We start from the raw sequence: 13,396 nt of genomic DNA on the forward strand, positions 1-13,396 counted from the left end.
CCCTCCCGTCATTTGTTTCCTTGTGCGTGCACTCTACATCTCTCTTTCTCGTTCTAATATCAAGTAATATGCCCCGGCACCGTGACTCACCTTTGCAAATGAACCAGCGGTTTATAATTCCATTCGCGCGTAACGTCGAACAACCCATCCGAAAAAAAATAGGTGCAACAAGAGGGCTTCCCAAGTGGTCACCCATTCGAGTACCACCCTCGCCCAAGCACACTTAGCTGCGGAGTTCTGATGGGATCCGGAGCTTTAGCGCTGGTATGATCGCACCTGTTTAATTTCGCGCTGCAAATACATACACTCCTTCTCCTTTCTTCCCCCTCCCGTCATTTGTTTCCTTGTGCGTTCACACTTCACCTCTCATTTTCGTTCTAATATCGATTAAAATGCCCCTGCTTCTTGACTCACATTTGCGTATAAACCAGCGGACCCTAGTTCCAGACGCGCGTAACGTCGAACAACCCGTTTGAAAAAAAATTGGTGCGACACGAGGACTTCCCAGGAGGTCACCCATCCGAGTACTAATCTCGCCCAAGCACACTTCACTGCGGAGTTCTGATGGGATCCGGTGCATTAGTGCTGGTATGATCGCACCTGTTTAATTTCGCGCTGCAAATACATAAACTCATTCTCCTTTCTTCCCCCTCCCGTCATTTGTTTCCTTGTGCATGTGCACTGCACCTCCCGTTCTCGTTCTAATATCAAGTAAAATGCTACAGCGCCATGAATCAAATTTACGGATAAACCTGAGGACCATAATTCAAGTCGCGCGTAACGTCGAAAGAATCATCTGCAAAAAAATGGGTGCAACACGAGGACTTCACAAGAAAATGGGTGAAATATAAGGACCTCGCAGGAGGTAATCCATGCTAGTACTACTCTCGCCCAAGCACCCTTACCTACGGAGTTCTGATAGAATCTGTTGCATTAGTACTGGTATGATCGCACCTGTTTAATTCCGCGCTGCAAATACATACACTCCTTCTCCTTTCTTCCCCCTCCCGTCATTTGTTTCCTTGTGCGTGCGCACTGCACCTCTCGTTCTCGTTCAAATATCAAGTAAAATGCCACGGCGCCGTGACTCACATTTGCGAATAAATCTGCGGACCATAATTAAAGTCACGCGTAACGTCGAACGGCACATCTGAAAAAAAAAAAATGGGTGCAACACGAGAACTTCCCAGGAGGTAACCCATCATTGTACTACTTTCGCAAAGCACACTTAACTGCGGAGCTCTGATGGGATCCGGTGCATTTGTGCTGGTGTGACCGCACCTGTTTAATTTCGTGCTGAAGATACATACACTCTTTCTTCCCTCCCCCCCTCCCATCATTTGTTTCCTTGTGCGTTCACACTGCACCTCTCCTTCTCGTTCTAATATCGATTAAAATGCCCCTGATTCTTGACTCACATTTGCGTATAAACCAGCGGACCATAGTTCCAGTCGCGCGTAACGTCGAATGACCCGTCTGAAAAAAAATTTGTGCGACACGAGGACTTCCCAGGTGGTCACCCATCCGAGTACTACTCTCGCCCAAGCACACTTAACTGCAGTGTTCTGATGGGATCCAGTGCATTAGTGCTGGTATGATCGCACCCGTTTAATTCCGCACTGCAAATACATAAACTCCTTCTCCTTTCTTCCCCCTCCCGTCATTTGTTTCCTTGTGCGTGCGCACTGCACCTCCCGTGCTCATTCTAATATCAAGTAAGATGCCACGGCGCCGTGACTCACATTTGCGAATAAACCTGCAGACCATAAATCAAGTCGCGCGTATCATCGAAAGAATCATCTGCAAAAAAATAGGTACAACACGAGGACTTCCTAAGAAAATGGGTGAAATATAAGAACTTCGCAGGAAGTCACCCATCCTAGTGCTACTCTCGCCCAAACACCCTTAACTTGCGGAGTTCTGATAGAATCCGTTGCATTAGTGCTACTATGATCCCTCATGTTTCATTCTGCACTGCAAATACATACACTCTTTCTCCTCCCATCCCCCCTCCCGTCATTTGTTTCCTTGTGCGTGCACTCTGCATCTCTATTTCTCGTTCTAATATCAAGTAATATGCCCCGGCACCGTGACTCACCTATGCAAATGAACCAGCGGTTTATAATTCCATTCGCGCGTAACGTCGAACAACCCATCCGAAAAAAAAATAGGTGCAACACGAGGGCTTCTCAGGTGGTGACCCATCCGAGTACTACTCTCGCCCAAGCACACTTAACTGTGGAGTTCTGATGGGATCCGGACCTTTAGTGCTGGTATGATCGCACCAGTTTAATTTCGTGCTGCAAATACACACACTCCTTCTCATTTCTTCCCCCTTCCGTCATTTGTTCCCTTGTGCGTTCACACTTCACCTCTCATTCTCGTTCTAATATCGATTAAAATGCCCCTGCTTCTTGACTCACATTTGCGTATAAACCAGCGGACCCTAGTTCCAGACGTGCGTAACGTCGAACGACCCGTTTGAAAAAAAATTGGTGCGACACGAGGACTTCCCAAGAGGTCACCCATCCGAGTACTAATCTCGCCCAAGAAGACTTCACTGCGGAGTTCTGATGGGATCTGATGCATTAGTGCTGGTATGATCGCACCTGTTTAATTTTGCGCTGCAAATACATAAACTCATTCTCCTTTCTTCCCCCTCCCGTCATTTGTTTCCTTGTGCGTGCGCACTGCACCACCCGTTCTAGTTCTAATATCAAGTAAAATGCTGCAGCGCCGTGACTCACATTTGCAAATAAACCTCAGGACCATAATTCAAGTCGCGTGTAACGTCGAAAGAATCATCTACAAAAAAATGGGTGCAACACGAGGACTTCACAAGAAAATGGGTGAAATATAAGGACTTCGCAGGAGGTAACCCATGCTAGTACTACTCTCGCCCAAGCACCCTTACCTACGGAGTTCTGATAGAATCCGTTGCATTAGTGCCGGTATGATCGCACCTGTTTCATTTCGTGCGGAAAATACATACACTCCTTCTCCTTTCTTCCCCCTCCCGTCATTTGTTTCCTTGTGCGTGCGCACTGCACCTCTCGTTCTCGTTCAAATATCAAGTAAAATGCCACAGCGCCGTGACTCACATTTGCGAATAAATCTGCGGACCATAATTAAAGTCACGCGTAACGTCGAACGGCACATCTGTTTAATTTTGCACTGCAAATACATAAACTCATTCCCCTTTCTTCCCCCTCCCGTCATTTGTTTCCTTGTGCGTGCGCACTGCACCTCCCGTTCTCGTTCTAATATCAAGTAAAATGCTACAGCGCCGTGAATCACATTTGCGAATAAACTTGAGGACCATAATTCTAATATCGACATAATTCTAATACTGCACCTCTCCTTCTCGTTCTAATATCGATTAAAATGCCCCTGATTCTTGACTCACATTTGCGTATAAACAAGCGGACCATTGTTTCAGTCGCGCATAACGTCGAACGACCCGTCTGAAAAAAAAAATTAGTGCGACACGAGGACTTCCCAGGAGGTCACCCATCCGAGTACTATTCTCGCCCAAGCACACTTAACTGCAGAGTTCTGATGGGATTCGGTGCATTAGTGCTGGTATGATGCCACTTGTTTAATTTTGCGCTTCAAATACATACACTCCTTCTCCTTTCTTCCTCATCCCGTCATTTGTTTCATTGTGCGTGCGCACTGCACCTCCCGCACTCGTACTAATATCAAGTAAATGCCACGGTGCCGTGACTCACATTTGCGAATAAACCTACAGACCATAAATCAAGTCGCGCGTAACTTCAAAAGAATCATCTGCAAAAAGACGGGTGCAACACGAGGACCTCCCAAGAAAATGGGTGAAATATAAGGACTTCGCAGGAGGTCACCCATCCGAGTACTTTTCTCGCCCAAGCACCCTTAACTGCGGAGTTCTGATAGAATCCGTTGCATTAGTGCTGGTATGATCCCTCATGTTTCATTCTGCACTGCAAATACATACACTCTTTCTCCTTCCATCCTCCCTCCCGTCATTGGTTTCCTTGTGCGTGCACTCTGCATCTCTTTTTCTCGTTCTAATATCAAGTAATATACTCCGGCACCGTGACTCACCTTTGCAAATGAACCAGCGGTTTATAATTCCATTCGCGCGTAATGTCGAACAACCCATCCGAAAAAAATTAGGTGCAACACGAGGGCTTCCCAAGTAGTCACCCATCCGAGTACTACCCTCGCCCAAGCACACTTAACTGCGGAGTTCTGATGGGATCCGGAGCTTTAGTGCTGGTATGATCGCACCTGTTTAATTTTGCGCTGCAAATACATACATTCCTTCTCATTTCTTCACCCTCCTGTCATTTGTTTCCTTGTGCGTTCACACTTTACCTCTCATTCTCGTTCTAATATTGATTAAAATGCCCCTGCTTCTTGACTCAAATTTGCGTATAAACCAGCGGACCCTAGTTCCAGACGCGCGTAACGTCGAACGACCCGTCTGAAAAAAAATTAGTGCGACACGAGGACTTCCTAGGAGGTTACCCATCCGAGTGCTAATCTCGCCCAATCACACTTCACTGCGGAGTTCTGATGGGATCCGGTGCATTAGTACTGGTATGATCGTACCTCTTTAATTTTGCGCCGCAAATACATAAACTCATTCCCCTTTCTTCCCCCTCCCGTCATTTGTTTCCTTGTGCGTGCGCACTGCACCTCCTGTTCTCGTTCTAATATCAAGTAAAATGCTACAGCGCCGTGACTCACATTTGCGAATAAACCTGAGGACCATAATTCAAGTGGCGCGTAACGTCGAAAGAATCATCTGCAAAAAAATAGGTGCAACACGAGGACTTCACAAGTGGCCACCCATCCGAGTACTACTCTCGCCCAAGCACACTTAACTGCGGAGTCATGATGGGATCTGTTACATTAGTGCTGGTATGATCGCACCTGATTAATTTCACACTGCAAATACATAAACTCCTTCTCCTTTCTTCCCCCTCCCGTCATTTGTTTCCTTGTGCGTTCACACTGCACCTCTCCTTCTCGTTCTAATATCGATTTAAATGCCCCTGCTTAATGACTCACATTTGCGTATAAACCAACGGACCCTAGTTCCAATCGCGCGTAGCGTCGAACAACCCGTCTGAAAAAAAATTGGTGCGACACGAGGACTTCCCAGGAGGTCACCCATCCGAGTACTACTCTCGCCCAAGCACACTTAACTGCGGAGTTCTGATGGATCCGGCGCATTAGTGCTGGTATGATCGCACCTGTTTAATTCAACGCTGCAAATATATTATCTCCTTCTCCTTTCTTCCCCCTCCCGTCATTTGTTTTCTTGTGCGTTCACACTTCACCTCTCATTCTCGTTCTAATATCGATTAAAATGCTCCTGCTTCTTGACTCACATTTGCGTATAAACCAGCGGACCCTAGTTCCAGACACGCGTAACGTCGAACGACCCGTCTGAAAAAAAATTTGTGCGACACGAGGACTTCCCAGGAGGTCACCCATCCGAGTACTAATCTCGCCAAAGCACACTTCACTTCGGAGTTCTGATGGGATCTGGTGCATTAGTGCTGGTATGATCCCACCTGTTTAATTTCATGCTGCAAATACATAAACTCTTTCCCCTTTCTTCCCCCTCCCGTCATTTCTTTCCTTATGCTTGCGCACTACACCTCGCGTTCTCGTTCTAATATCAAGTAAAATGCTACAGCGTCGTGACTCACATTTGCGAATAAACCTGAGGACCATAATTCAAGTCGCGCGTAACGTCAAAAGAATCATCTGCAAAAAAATGGGTACAACACGAGGACTTCACAAGAAAATGGGTGAAATATAAGGACTTCGTAGGAGGTAACCCACGCTAGTACTACTCTCGCCCAAGCACCCTTACCTACGGAGTTCTGATAGAATCCGTTGCATTAGTGCTGGTATGATCGCACCTGTTTCATTTCGTGCTGAAAATACATACACTACTTCTCCTTCCCTCCCCCTCCCATCAATTGTTTCCTTGTGCATTCACACTGCACCTCCCCTTCTCGTTCTAATATCGATTTAAATTCCCCTGCTTCTTGACTCACATTTGCGTATAAACCAGCGGACCCTAGTTCCAGTCGCGTGTAACGTCGAACGACCCGTCTGAAAAAAAATTGGTGCGACACAAGGACTTCCCAGGAGGTCACCCATCCGAGTAGTACTCTCGCCCAAGCACAATTAACTGTGTAGTTCTGATGGGATCTGGTGCATTAGTGCTGGTATGATCGCAACTATTTAATTTTGCACTGCAAATATATAAACTCCTTCTCCTTTCTTCCCCCTCCCGTCATTTGTTTCCTTGTGCGTGCGCACTGCACCTCTCGTTCTCGTTCAAATATCAAGTAAAATGCCACGGCGCCGTGACTCACATTTGTGAATAAATCTGCGGACCATAATTAAAGTCACGCGTAACATCGAACGGCACATCTGTAAAAAAGAAAATGGGTGTAACATGAGGGCTTCCCAGGTGGTCAACCATCCGAGTACTACCCTCGCCCAAGCACACTTAACTGCGGAATTTTGATGGGATTTGGAGATTTAATGCTGGTATGATCGCACCTGTTTAATTTCGCGCTGCAAATACATACACTCCTTCTCCTTTCTTCCCCCTCCCGTCATTTGTTTCCTTGTGCGTTCACACTTCACCTCTCATTCTCGTTCTAATATCGATTAAAATGCCCCTGCTTCTTGACTCACATTTGCGTATAAACCAGCGGACCCTAATTCCAGACGTGCGTAACGTCGAACGACCCGTCTGAAAAAAAATTGGTGCGACACGAGGACTTCACAAGAAAATGGGTTAAATATAACGACTTCGCAGGAGGTAACCCATGCTAGTACTACTCTCGCCCAAGCACCCTTACCTACAGAGTTCTGATAGAATCCGTTGCATTAGTGCTGGTATGATCGCACCTGTTTCATTTCGTGCTGAAAATACATACACTCCTTCTCCTTCCCTCCCCCTCCCATCAATTGTTTCCTTTTGCGTTCACACTGCACCTCTCCTTCTCGTTCTAATATCGATTAAAATGCCCCTGCTTCTTGACTCACATTTACGTATAAACCAACGGACCCTAGTTCCAGTCGCGCGTAACGTCGAACGACCCGTCTGAAAAAAAATTGGTGAGACACGAGGACTTCCCAGGAGGTCACCCATCCGAGTACTACTCTCGCCCAAGTACACTTAACTGCGGAGTTCTGATGGGATCCGGTGCATTAGTGCTGGTATGATCGCACCCGTATAATTTAGCGCTGCAAATACATAAACTCCTTCTCCTTTCTTCCCCCTCCCATCATTTGTTTCCTTGTGCATGCGCACTGCACCTCCCGTGCTCGTTCTAATATCAAGTAAAATGTTACGGTGCCGTGACTCACATTTATGAATAAACCTGAGGACCATAATTCAAGTCGCGCATATCGTCGAAAGAATCATCTACAAAAAAATGGGTGCAACACGAGGACTTCCTAAGAAAATGGGTGAAATATAAGGACTTCGCAGGAGGTCACCCATGCTAGTGCTACTCTCGCCCAAGCACCCTTAACTTGCGGAGTTCTGATAGAATCCGTTGAATTGGTGCTGGTATGATGGCTCATGTTTCATACTGCGCTGTAAATACATACACTTTTTCTCCCTCCATCCCCCCTCCCGTCATTTGTTTCCTTGTGCGTGCACTCTGCATCTCTCCTTCTCGTTCTAATATCGATTAAAATGCCCTTGCTTCTTGACTCACATTTGCGTATAAACCAGTGGACCCTAGTTCCAGTCGCGCGTAATGTCGAACGACCCGTCTGAAAAAAATATTAGTGCGACACGAGGACTTCCCAGGAGGTCACCCATTCGAGTACTACTCTCGCCAAAAAACACTTAACTGCGGAGTTCTGATGGGATCCAGTGCATTAGTGCTCGTATGATCGCAACTGTTTAATTTCGCGCTGCAAATACATAAACTCCTTCTCCTTTCTTCCCCCTCCCGTCATTTGTTTCCTTGTGCGTGTGCACTGCACCTCTCATTCTCGTTCAAATATCAAGTAAAATGCCACGGCGCCGTGACTCACATTTGCGAATAAATCTGCGGACCATAATTAAAGTCGCGCGAAATGTCGAACGGCACACTTAACTACGGAGTTCTAATTGGGATCCGGTGCATTTTTGCTGGTCTGACCGCACCTGTTTAATTTGGTGCTGAAAATACATACACTCCTTCTTCCCTCCCCCCCTCCCATCATTTGATTCCTTGTGCGTTCACACTGCACCTCTCCTTCTCGTTCTAATATCGATTAAAATGCCCCTGATTCCTGACTCACATTTGCGTATAAACCAGCGGACCGTAGTTCTAGTCGCGCGTAACGTCGAACGACCCATCTAAAAAAAAATTGTTGCAATACGAGGACTTCCCAAGAGGTCACCCATCCGAGTACTACTCTCGCCCAAGCACACTTAACTGCAGAGTTCTAATGGGATCCAGTGCAGTAGTGCTGGTATGATGCCACTTGTTTAATTTTGCGCTTCAAATATATACACTCATTCTCTTTTCTTCCTCATCCCGTCACTTGTTTCCTTGTGCGTGCGCACTGCACCTCCTGTACTCGTTCTAATATCAAGTAAAATGCCACGGCGCCGTGACTCACATTTGCGAATAAATCTGCAGACCATAAATCAAGTCGCCCGTAACGTCGAAAGAATCATCTGCAAAAAGATGGGTGCAACACGAGGACCTTCCAAGAAAATGGGTGAAATATAAGGACTTCCCTGGAGGTCACCCATCCAAGTACTTTTCTCGCCCAAGCACCCTTAACTGCGGAGTTCTGATAGAATCTGTTGCATTAGTGCTGGTATGATCCCTCATGTTTCATTCTGCACTGGAAATACATACACTCTTTCTCCTTAAATCCCCCCTCCCGTCATTTGTTTCCTTGTGCGTGCACTCTACATCTCTCTTTCTCGTTCTAATATCAAGTAATATGCCCCGACACCGTGACTCACCTTTGCAAATGAACCAGCGGTTTATAATTCCATTCGCGAGTAATGTCCAACAACCCATCCGAAAAAAAATAGGTGCAATACGAGGGCTTCCCAAGTGGTCACCCATCCGAGTACTACTCTCGCCCAACCACACTTAACTGCAGAGTTCTGATGGGATCCGGAGCTTTAGTGCTGGTATGATCGCACCTGTTTAATTTTGCGCTGCAAATACATACACTCCTTCTCCTTTCTTTCCCTCCCATCATTTGTTTCCTTGTGCGTTCACACTTCACCTCTCATTCTCGTTCTAATATCGACTAAAATGCCCCTGCTTCATGACTCACATTTGCGTATAAGCCAGCGGACCATAGTTCCAGACGCGCGTAACGTCGAACGACCCATCTGAAAAAAAAATTAGTGTGACAAGAGGACTTCACAGGAGGTCACCCATCCGAGTACTAATCTCGCCCAAGCACACTTAACTGCGGAGTTATGATGGGATCCGGTGCATTAGTGCTGGTATGATCGCAACTGTTTAATTTTGCGCTGCTAATACATAAACTCATTCCCCTTTCTTCCCCCTCCCGTCATTTGCTTTTTTGTGCGTGCGTACTGCACCTGTCGTTCTCGTTCAAATATCAAGTAAAATGCCACGGCGCCGTGACTCACTTTTGCGAACAAATCTGCAGACCATAATTAAAGTCGCGCGTAACATCGAACGGCACATCTGAAAAAAAGAAAATGGGTGCAACACGAGGACTTCGCAAGAAAATTGGTGAAATATAAGGACTTCGCAGGACGTAACCCATGCTAGTACTACTCTCGCCCAACCACCCTTACCTACAGAGTTCTGATAGAATCCGTTGCATTCGTGCTGGTATGATCGTACCTATTTCATTTCGCGCTGCAAAAACATACTCCTTCTCCTTTCTTCCCCCTCCCGTCATTTTTTTCCTTGTGCGTGCGCACTGCTCCTCTCGTTCTCGTTCAAATATCAAGTAAAATGCCACGGCGCCGTGACTCACATTTGCGAATAAATCTGCGAACCATAATTAAAGTCGCGCGTAACGTCGAACGGCACATCTGAAAAAAAGAAAATGGGTGCAACACGAGAACTTCTCAGGAGGTAACCCATCATTGTACTACTTTCGCCAAAGCACACTTAACTGCGGAGTTCTGATGGGATCCGGTGCATTTGTGCTGGTGTGACCGCACCTGTTTAATTTCGTGCTGAAAATACATACACTCCTTCTTCCCTCCCCCCCTCCCATCATTTGTTTCCTTGTGCGTGCACTATGCATATCTCTTTCTCGTTCTAATATCAAGTAATATGCCCCGGCACCGTGACTCACCTTTGCAAATGAACCAGCGGTTTATAATTCCATTCGCGCGTAACGTCGAAAAATCCATCCGAAAAAAAATAGGTGCAACACGAGGGCTTCTCAAGTGGTCACCCATCCGAGTACTACTCTCGCCCAGGCACACTTAACTGCAGAGTTCTGATGGGATCCGGTGCATTAGTGCTGTTATGATCGAACCTGTTTAATTTCGCGCTGCAAATACATGAACTCCTTCTTCTTTCTTCCCCCTCCCGTCATTTCTTTCCTTGTGCGTGCGCACTGCACCTCTCGTTCTCGTTCAAATATCAAGTAAAATGCCACGGCGCCGTAACTCACATTTGCGAATAAATCTGCAGACCATAATTAAAGTCGCGCGTAACGTCTAACGGCACATGTGAAAAAAGAAAATGGGTGCAACACGAGAACTTCCCAGGAGGTAACCCATCATTGTACTACTTTCGCCAAAGCACACTTAACTGAGGAGTTCTGATGGGATCCGGTGCATTTGTGCTGGTATGATCGCACCCGTTTAATTCCGCGTGCGCACTGAACCTCTCGTTCTCGTTCAAATATCAAGAAAAATGCCACAGCGCCGTGACTCACTTGTGAACGCACAAAGAAACAAATGACGGGAGGGGGAAGAAAGGAGAAGGAGTGTATGTATTTGCAGCGCAAAATTAAACAGGTGCGATCATACTAGCACTAAAGCTCCGGATCCCATCAGAACTCCGCAGTTAAGTGTGCTTGGGCGAGAGTAGTACTCGGATGGGTGACCACTTGGGAAGCCCTCGTGTTGCACCTATTTTTTTTCGGATGGGTTGTTCGACGTTACGCGCGAATGGAATTATAAACCGTTGGTTCATTTGCAAAGGTGAGTCACGGTGCCGGGGCATATTACTTGATATTAGAACGAGAAATAGAGATGCAGAGTGCACGCACAAGGAAACAAATGACGGGAGGGGGGATGGAAGGAGAAAGAGTGTATGTATTTGTAGTGCAGAATGAAACATGAGGGATCATACCAGCACTAATGCAACGGATTCTATTAGAACTCCGTAGTTAAGGGATCTTGGGCGAGAAAAGTACTCGGATGGGTGACCTCCTGCAAAATCCTTATATTTCACCCATTTTCTTGGGAGGTCCTCGTGTTGCACCCATCTTTTTGCAGATGATTCTTTCGACGTTACGCGCGACTTGATTTATGGTCCGCAGATTTATTCGCAAATGTGAGTCACAGCGCCGTGGCATTTTACTTGATATTAGAACGAGTACGGGAGGTGCAGTGCGCACGCACAAGGAAACAAATGACGGGATGAGGAAGAAAAGAGAATGAGTGTATGTATTTGAAGCGCAAAATTAAACAAGTGGCATCATACTAGCACTACTGCACTGGATCCCATCAAAACTCTGTAGTTAAGTGTGTTTGGGCGAGAGTAGTACTCGGATGGGTGACCTCTTGGGAAGTCCTCGTATTGCAACAAGTTTTTTTCAGATTGGTCGTTCGACGTTACGCGCGACTGGAACTATGGTCCGCTGGTTTATACGCAAATGTGAGTCAAGCATCAGGAGCATTTTAATCGATATTAGAACGAGAAGGAGAGGTGCAGTGTGAACGCACAAGGAAACAAATGATGGGATGGGGGAGGGAAGAAGGAGTGTATGTATTTTCAGCACGAAATTAAACAAGTACGGTCACACCAGCACAAATGAACCGGATCCCATCAGAACTTCGCAGTTAAGTGTACTTTGGCGTAAGTAGTAAAATGATGGGTTACCTCCTGGGAAGTTCTCGTGTTGCACCCATTTTCTTTTTTTCAGATGTGCCGTTCGACGTTACGCGCGACTTTAATTATGGTCCGCAGATTTATTCGCAAATGTGAGTCACGGCGCCGTGGCATTTTACTTGATATTTGAACGAGAACGAGAGGTTCAGTGCGCACGCACAAGGAAACAAATGACAGGAGGGGGAAGAAAGGAGAATGAGTGTATGTATTTGCAGCGCGAAATTAAACAGGTGCGATCATACCAGCACTAAAGCTCCGGATCCCATCAGAACTCCGCAATTAAGTGTGCTTGGGCGAGAGTAGTACTCGGATGGGTGACCTCCTGGGAAGTTCTCGTGTCGCACCAATTATTTTTCAGACAGGTTGTTCGACGTTACGCGCGACTGAAATTAGGGTCCGCTGGTTTATACGCAAATGTGAGTCAAGAAGCAGGGGCATTTTAATCGATATTAGAACGAGAAGGAGAGGTGCAGTGTGAACGCAGAAGGAAACAATTGATGGGAGGGGGAGGGAAGGAGAAGGAGTGTATGTATTTTCAGCACAAAATGAAACAGGTGCGATCATACCAGCACTAATGCACCGGATCCCATCAGAACTCCGCAGTTAAGTTTGCTTGGGCGAGAGTAGTACTCGGATGGGTGACCTCCTGGGAAGTCCTCGTGTCGCACCAATTTTTTTTCAGACGGGTCGTTCGACGCTACGCAGGACTAGAACTAGGGTCCGCTGGTTTATACGCAAATGTGAGTCAAGAAGCAGGGGCATTTTAATCGATATTAGAACGAGAAGGAGAGGTGAAGTGTGAACACACAAGGAAACAAATGACGGGAGGGGGAAGAAAGGAGAAGGAGTGTATGTATTTGCAGCGCGAAATTAAACAGGTGCGATCATACCAGCACTAAAGCATCGGATCCCATCAGAACTCCGTAGTTAAGTGTGCTTGGGCGAGAGTAGTACTCGGATGGTGGACCACTTGGGAAGCCCTCGTGTTGTACCTATTTTTTTTCGGATGGGTTGTTCGACGTTACGCGCGAATGGTATAAACCGCTGGTTCATTTGCAGAGGTGAGTCACGGTGCCGGGGCATATTACTTGATATTAGAACGAGAAATAGAGATGCAGAGTGCACGCACAAGGAAACAAATGACGGGAGGGGGGATGGAAGGAGAAAAAGTGTATGTATTTGCAGTGCAGAATGAAACATGAGGGATAATACCAGCACTAATGCAACGGATTCTATCAGAACTCCACAGTTAAGGGTGCTTGGGTGAGAAAAGTACTCGGATGGGTGACCTCCTG

General features: G+C 46.5%; 6 non-coding genes and 19 pseudogenes across 6 annotated transcripts; 4 read left to right on the top strand and 21 right to left on the bottom strand.

Annotated features, from left to right (window-relative positions):
* Positions 1-159: 159 nt before the first annotated feature.
* On the bottom strand, positions 160-278 carry LOC148244142 (5S ribosomal RNA; annotated as a pseudogene).
* A 205-nt stretch (positions 279-483) lies between these two features.
* On the bottom strand, positions 484-602 carry LOC148244143 (5S ribosomal RNA). Its single transcript, XR_015815917.1, has one exon. It is a non-coding gene; the product is annotated as a 5S ribosomal RNA (ribosomal RNA).
* Positions 603-1,165: 563 nt separating this feature from the next.
* On the bottom strand, positions 1,166-1,283 carry LOC148244144 (5S ribosomal RNA; annotated as a pseudogene).
* Positions 1,284-1,487: 204 nt separating this feature from the next.
* LOC148244145 (5S ribosomal RNA) lies at positions 1,488-1,606 on the bottom strand (annotated as a pseudogene).
* A 562-nt stretch (positions 1,607-2,168) lies between these two features.
* LOC148244146 (5S ribosomal RNA) lies at positions 2,169-2,287 on the bottom strand (annotated as a pseudogene).
* A 205-nt stretch (positions 2,288-2,492) lies between these two features.
* LOC148244147 (5S ribosomal RNA) lies at positions 2,493-2,611 on the bottom strand (annotated as a pseudogene).
* Positions 2,612-3,477: 866 nt separating this feature from the next.
* Positions 3,478-3,596, bottom strand: LOC148244148 (5S ribosomal RNA; annotated as a pseudogene).
* Positions 3,597-4,155: 559 nt separating this feature from the next.
* On the bottom strand, positions 4,156-4,274 carry LOC148244149 (5S ribosomal RNA). Its single transcript, XR_015815704.1, has one exon. It is a non-coding gene; the product is annotated as a 5S ribosomal RNA (ribosomal RNA).
* Positions 4,275-4,479: 205 nt separating this feature from the next.
* Positions 4,480-4,598, bottom strand: LOC148244150 (5S ribosomal RNA; annotated as a pseudogene).
* Positions 4,599-4,803: 205 nt separating this feature from the next.
* On the bottom strand, positions 4,804-4,922 carry LOC148244151 (5S ribosomal RNA; annotated as a pseudogene).
* A 205-nt stretch (positions 4,923-5,127) lies between these two features.
* On the bottom strand, positions 5,128-5,245 carry LOC148244152 (5S ribosomal RNA; annotated as a pseudogene).
* Positions 5,246-5,450: 205 nt separating this feature from the next.
* Positions 5,451-5,569, bottom strand: LOC148244153 (5S ribosomal RNA; annotated as a pseudogene).
* A 559-nt stretch (positions 5,570-6,128) lies between these two features.
* On the bottom strand, positions 6,129-6,247 carry LOC148244154 (5S ribosomal RNA; annotated as a pseudogene).
* Positions 6,248-7,134: 887 nt separating this feature from the next.
* LOC148244155 (5S ribosomal RNA) lies at positions 7,135-7,253 on the bottom strand (annotated as a pseudogene).
* A 562-nt stretch (positions 7,254-7,815) lies between these two features.
* Positions 7,816-7,934, bottom strand: LOC148244156 (5S ribosomal RNA; annotated as a pseudogene).
* Positions 7,935-8,388: 454 nt separating this feature from the next.
* LOC148244157 (5S ribosomal RNA) lies at positions 8,389-8,506 on the bottom strand (annotated as a pseudogene).
* Positions 8,507-9,067: 561 nt separating this feature from the next.
* Positions 9,068-9,186, bottom strand: LOC148244158 (5S ribosomal RNA). Its single transcript, XR_015815383.1, has one exon. It is a non-coding gene; the product is annotated as a 5S ribosomal RNA (ribosomal RNA).
* A 205-nt stretch (positions 9,187-9,391) lies between these two features.
* On the bottom strand, positions 9,392-9,510 carry LOC148244159 (5S ribosomal RNA; annotated as a pseudogene).
* Positions 9,511-10,075: 565 nt separating this feature from the next.
* Positions 10,076-10,194, bottom strand: LOC148244160 (5S ribosomal RNA; annotated as a pseudogene).
* A 204-nt stretch (positions 10,195-10,398) lies between these two features.
* On the bottom strand, positions 10,399-10,517 carry LOC148244161 (5S ribosomal RNA; annotated as a pseudogene).
* A 208-nt stretch (positions 10,518-10,725) lies between these two features.
* LOC148244162 (5S ribosomal RNA) lies at positions 10,726-10,844 on the bottom strand (annotated as a pseudogene).
* Positions 10,845-11,000: 156 nt separating this feature from the next.
* LOC148244163 (5S ribosomal RNA) lies at positions 11,001-11,119 on the top strand. Its single transcript, XR_015815904.1, has one exon. It is a non-coding gene; the product is annotated as a 5S ribosomal RNA (ribosomal RNA).
* Positions 11,120-12,329: 1,210 nt separating this feature from the next.
* On the top strand, positions 12,330-12,448 carry LOC148244164 (5S ribosomal RNA). The gene has a single exon (XR_015814649.1). It is a non-coding gene; the product is annotated as a 5S ribosomal RNA (ribosomal RNA).
* A 205-nt stretch (positions 12,449-12,653) lies between these two features.
* On the top strand, positions 12,654-12,772 carry LOC148244165 (5S ribosomal RNA). Its single transcript, XR_015814499.1, has one exon. It is a non-coding gene; the product is annotated as a 5S ribosomal RNA (ribosomal RNA).
* Positions 12,773-12,977: 205 nt separating this feature from the next.
* Positions 12,978-13,096, top strand: LOC148244166 (5S ribosomal RNA; annotated as a pseudogene).
* The last annotated feature ends 300 nt before the right edge of the window (positions 13,097-13,396 follow it).

Source organism: Carica papaya, chromosome 8, assembly GCF_054855325.1.
Source record: "Carica papaya isolate Zhongbai chromosome 8, ASM5485532v1, whole genome shotgun sequence".
Lineage (NCBI taxonomy): Eukaryota > Viridiplantae > Streptophyta > Magnoliopsida > Brassicales > Caricaceae > Carica > Carica papaya.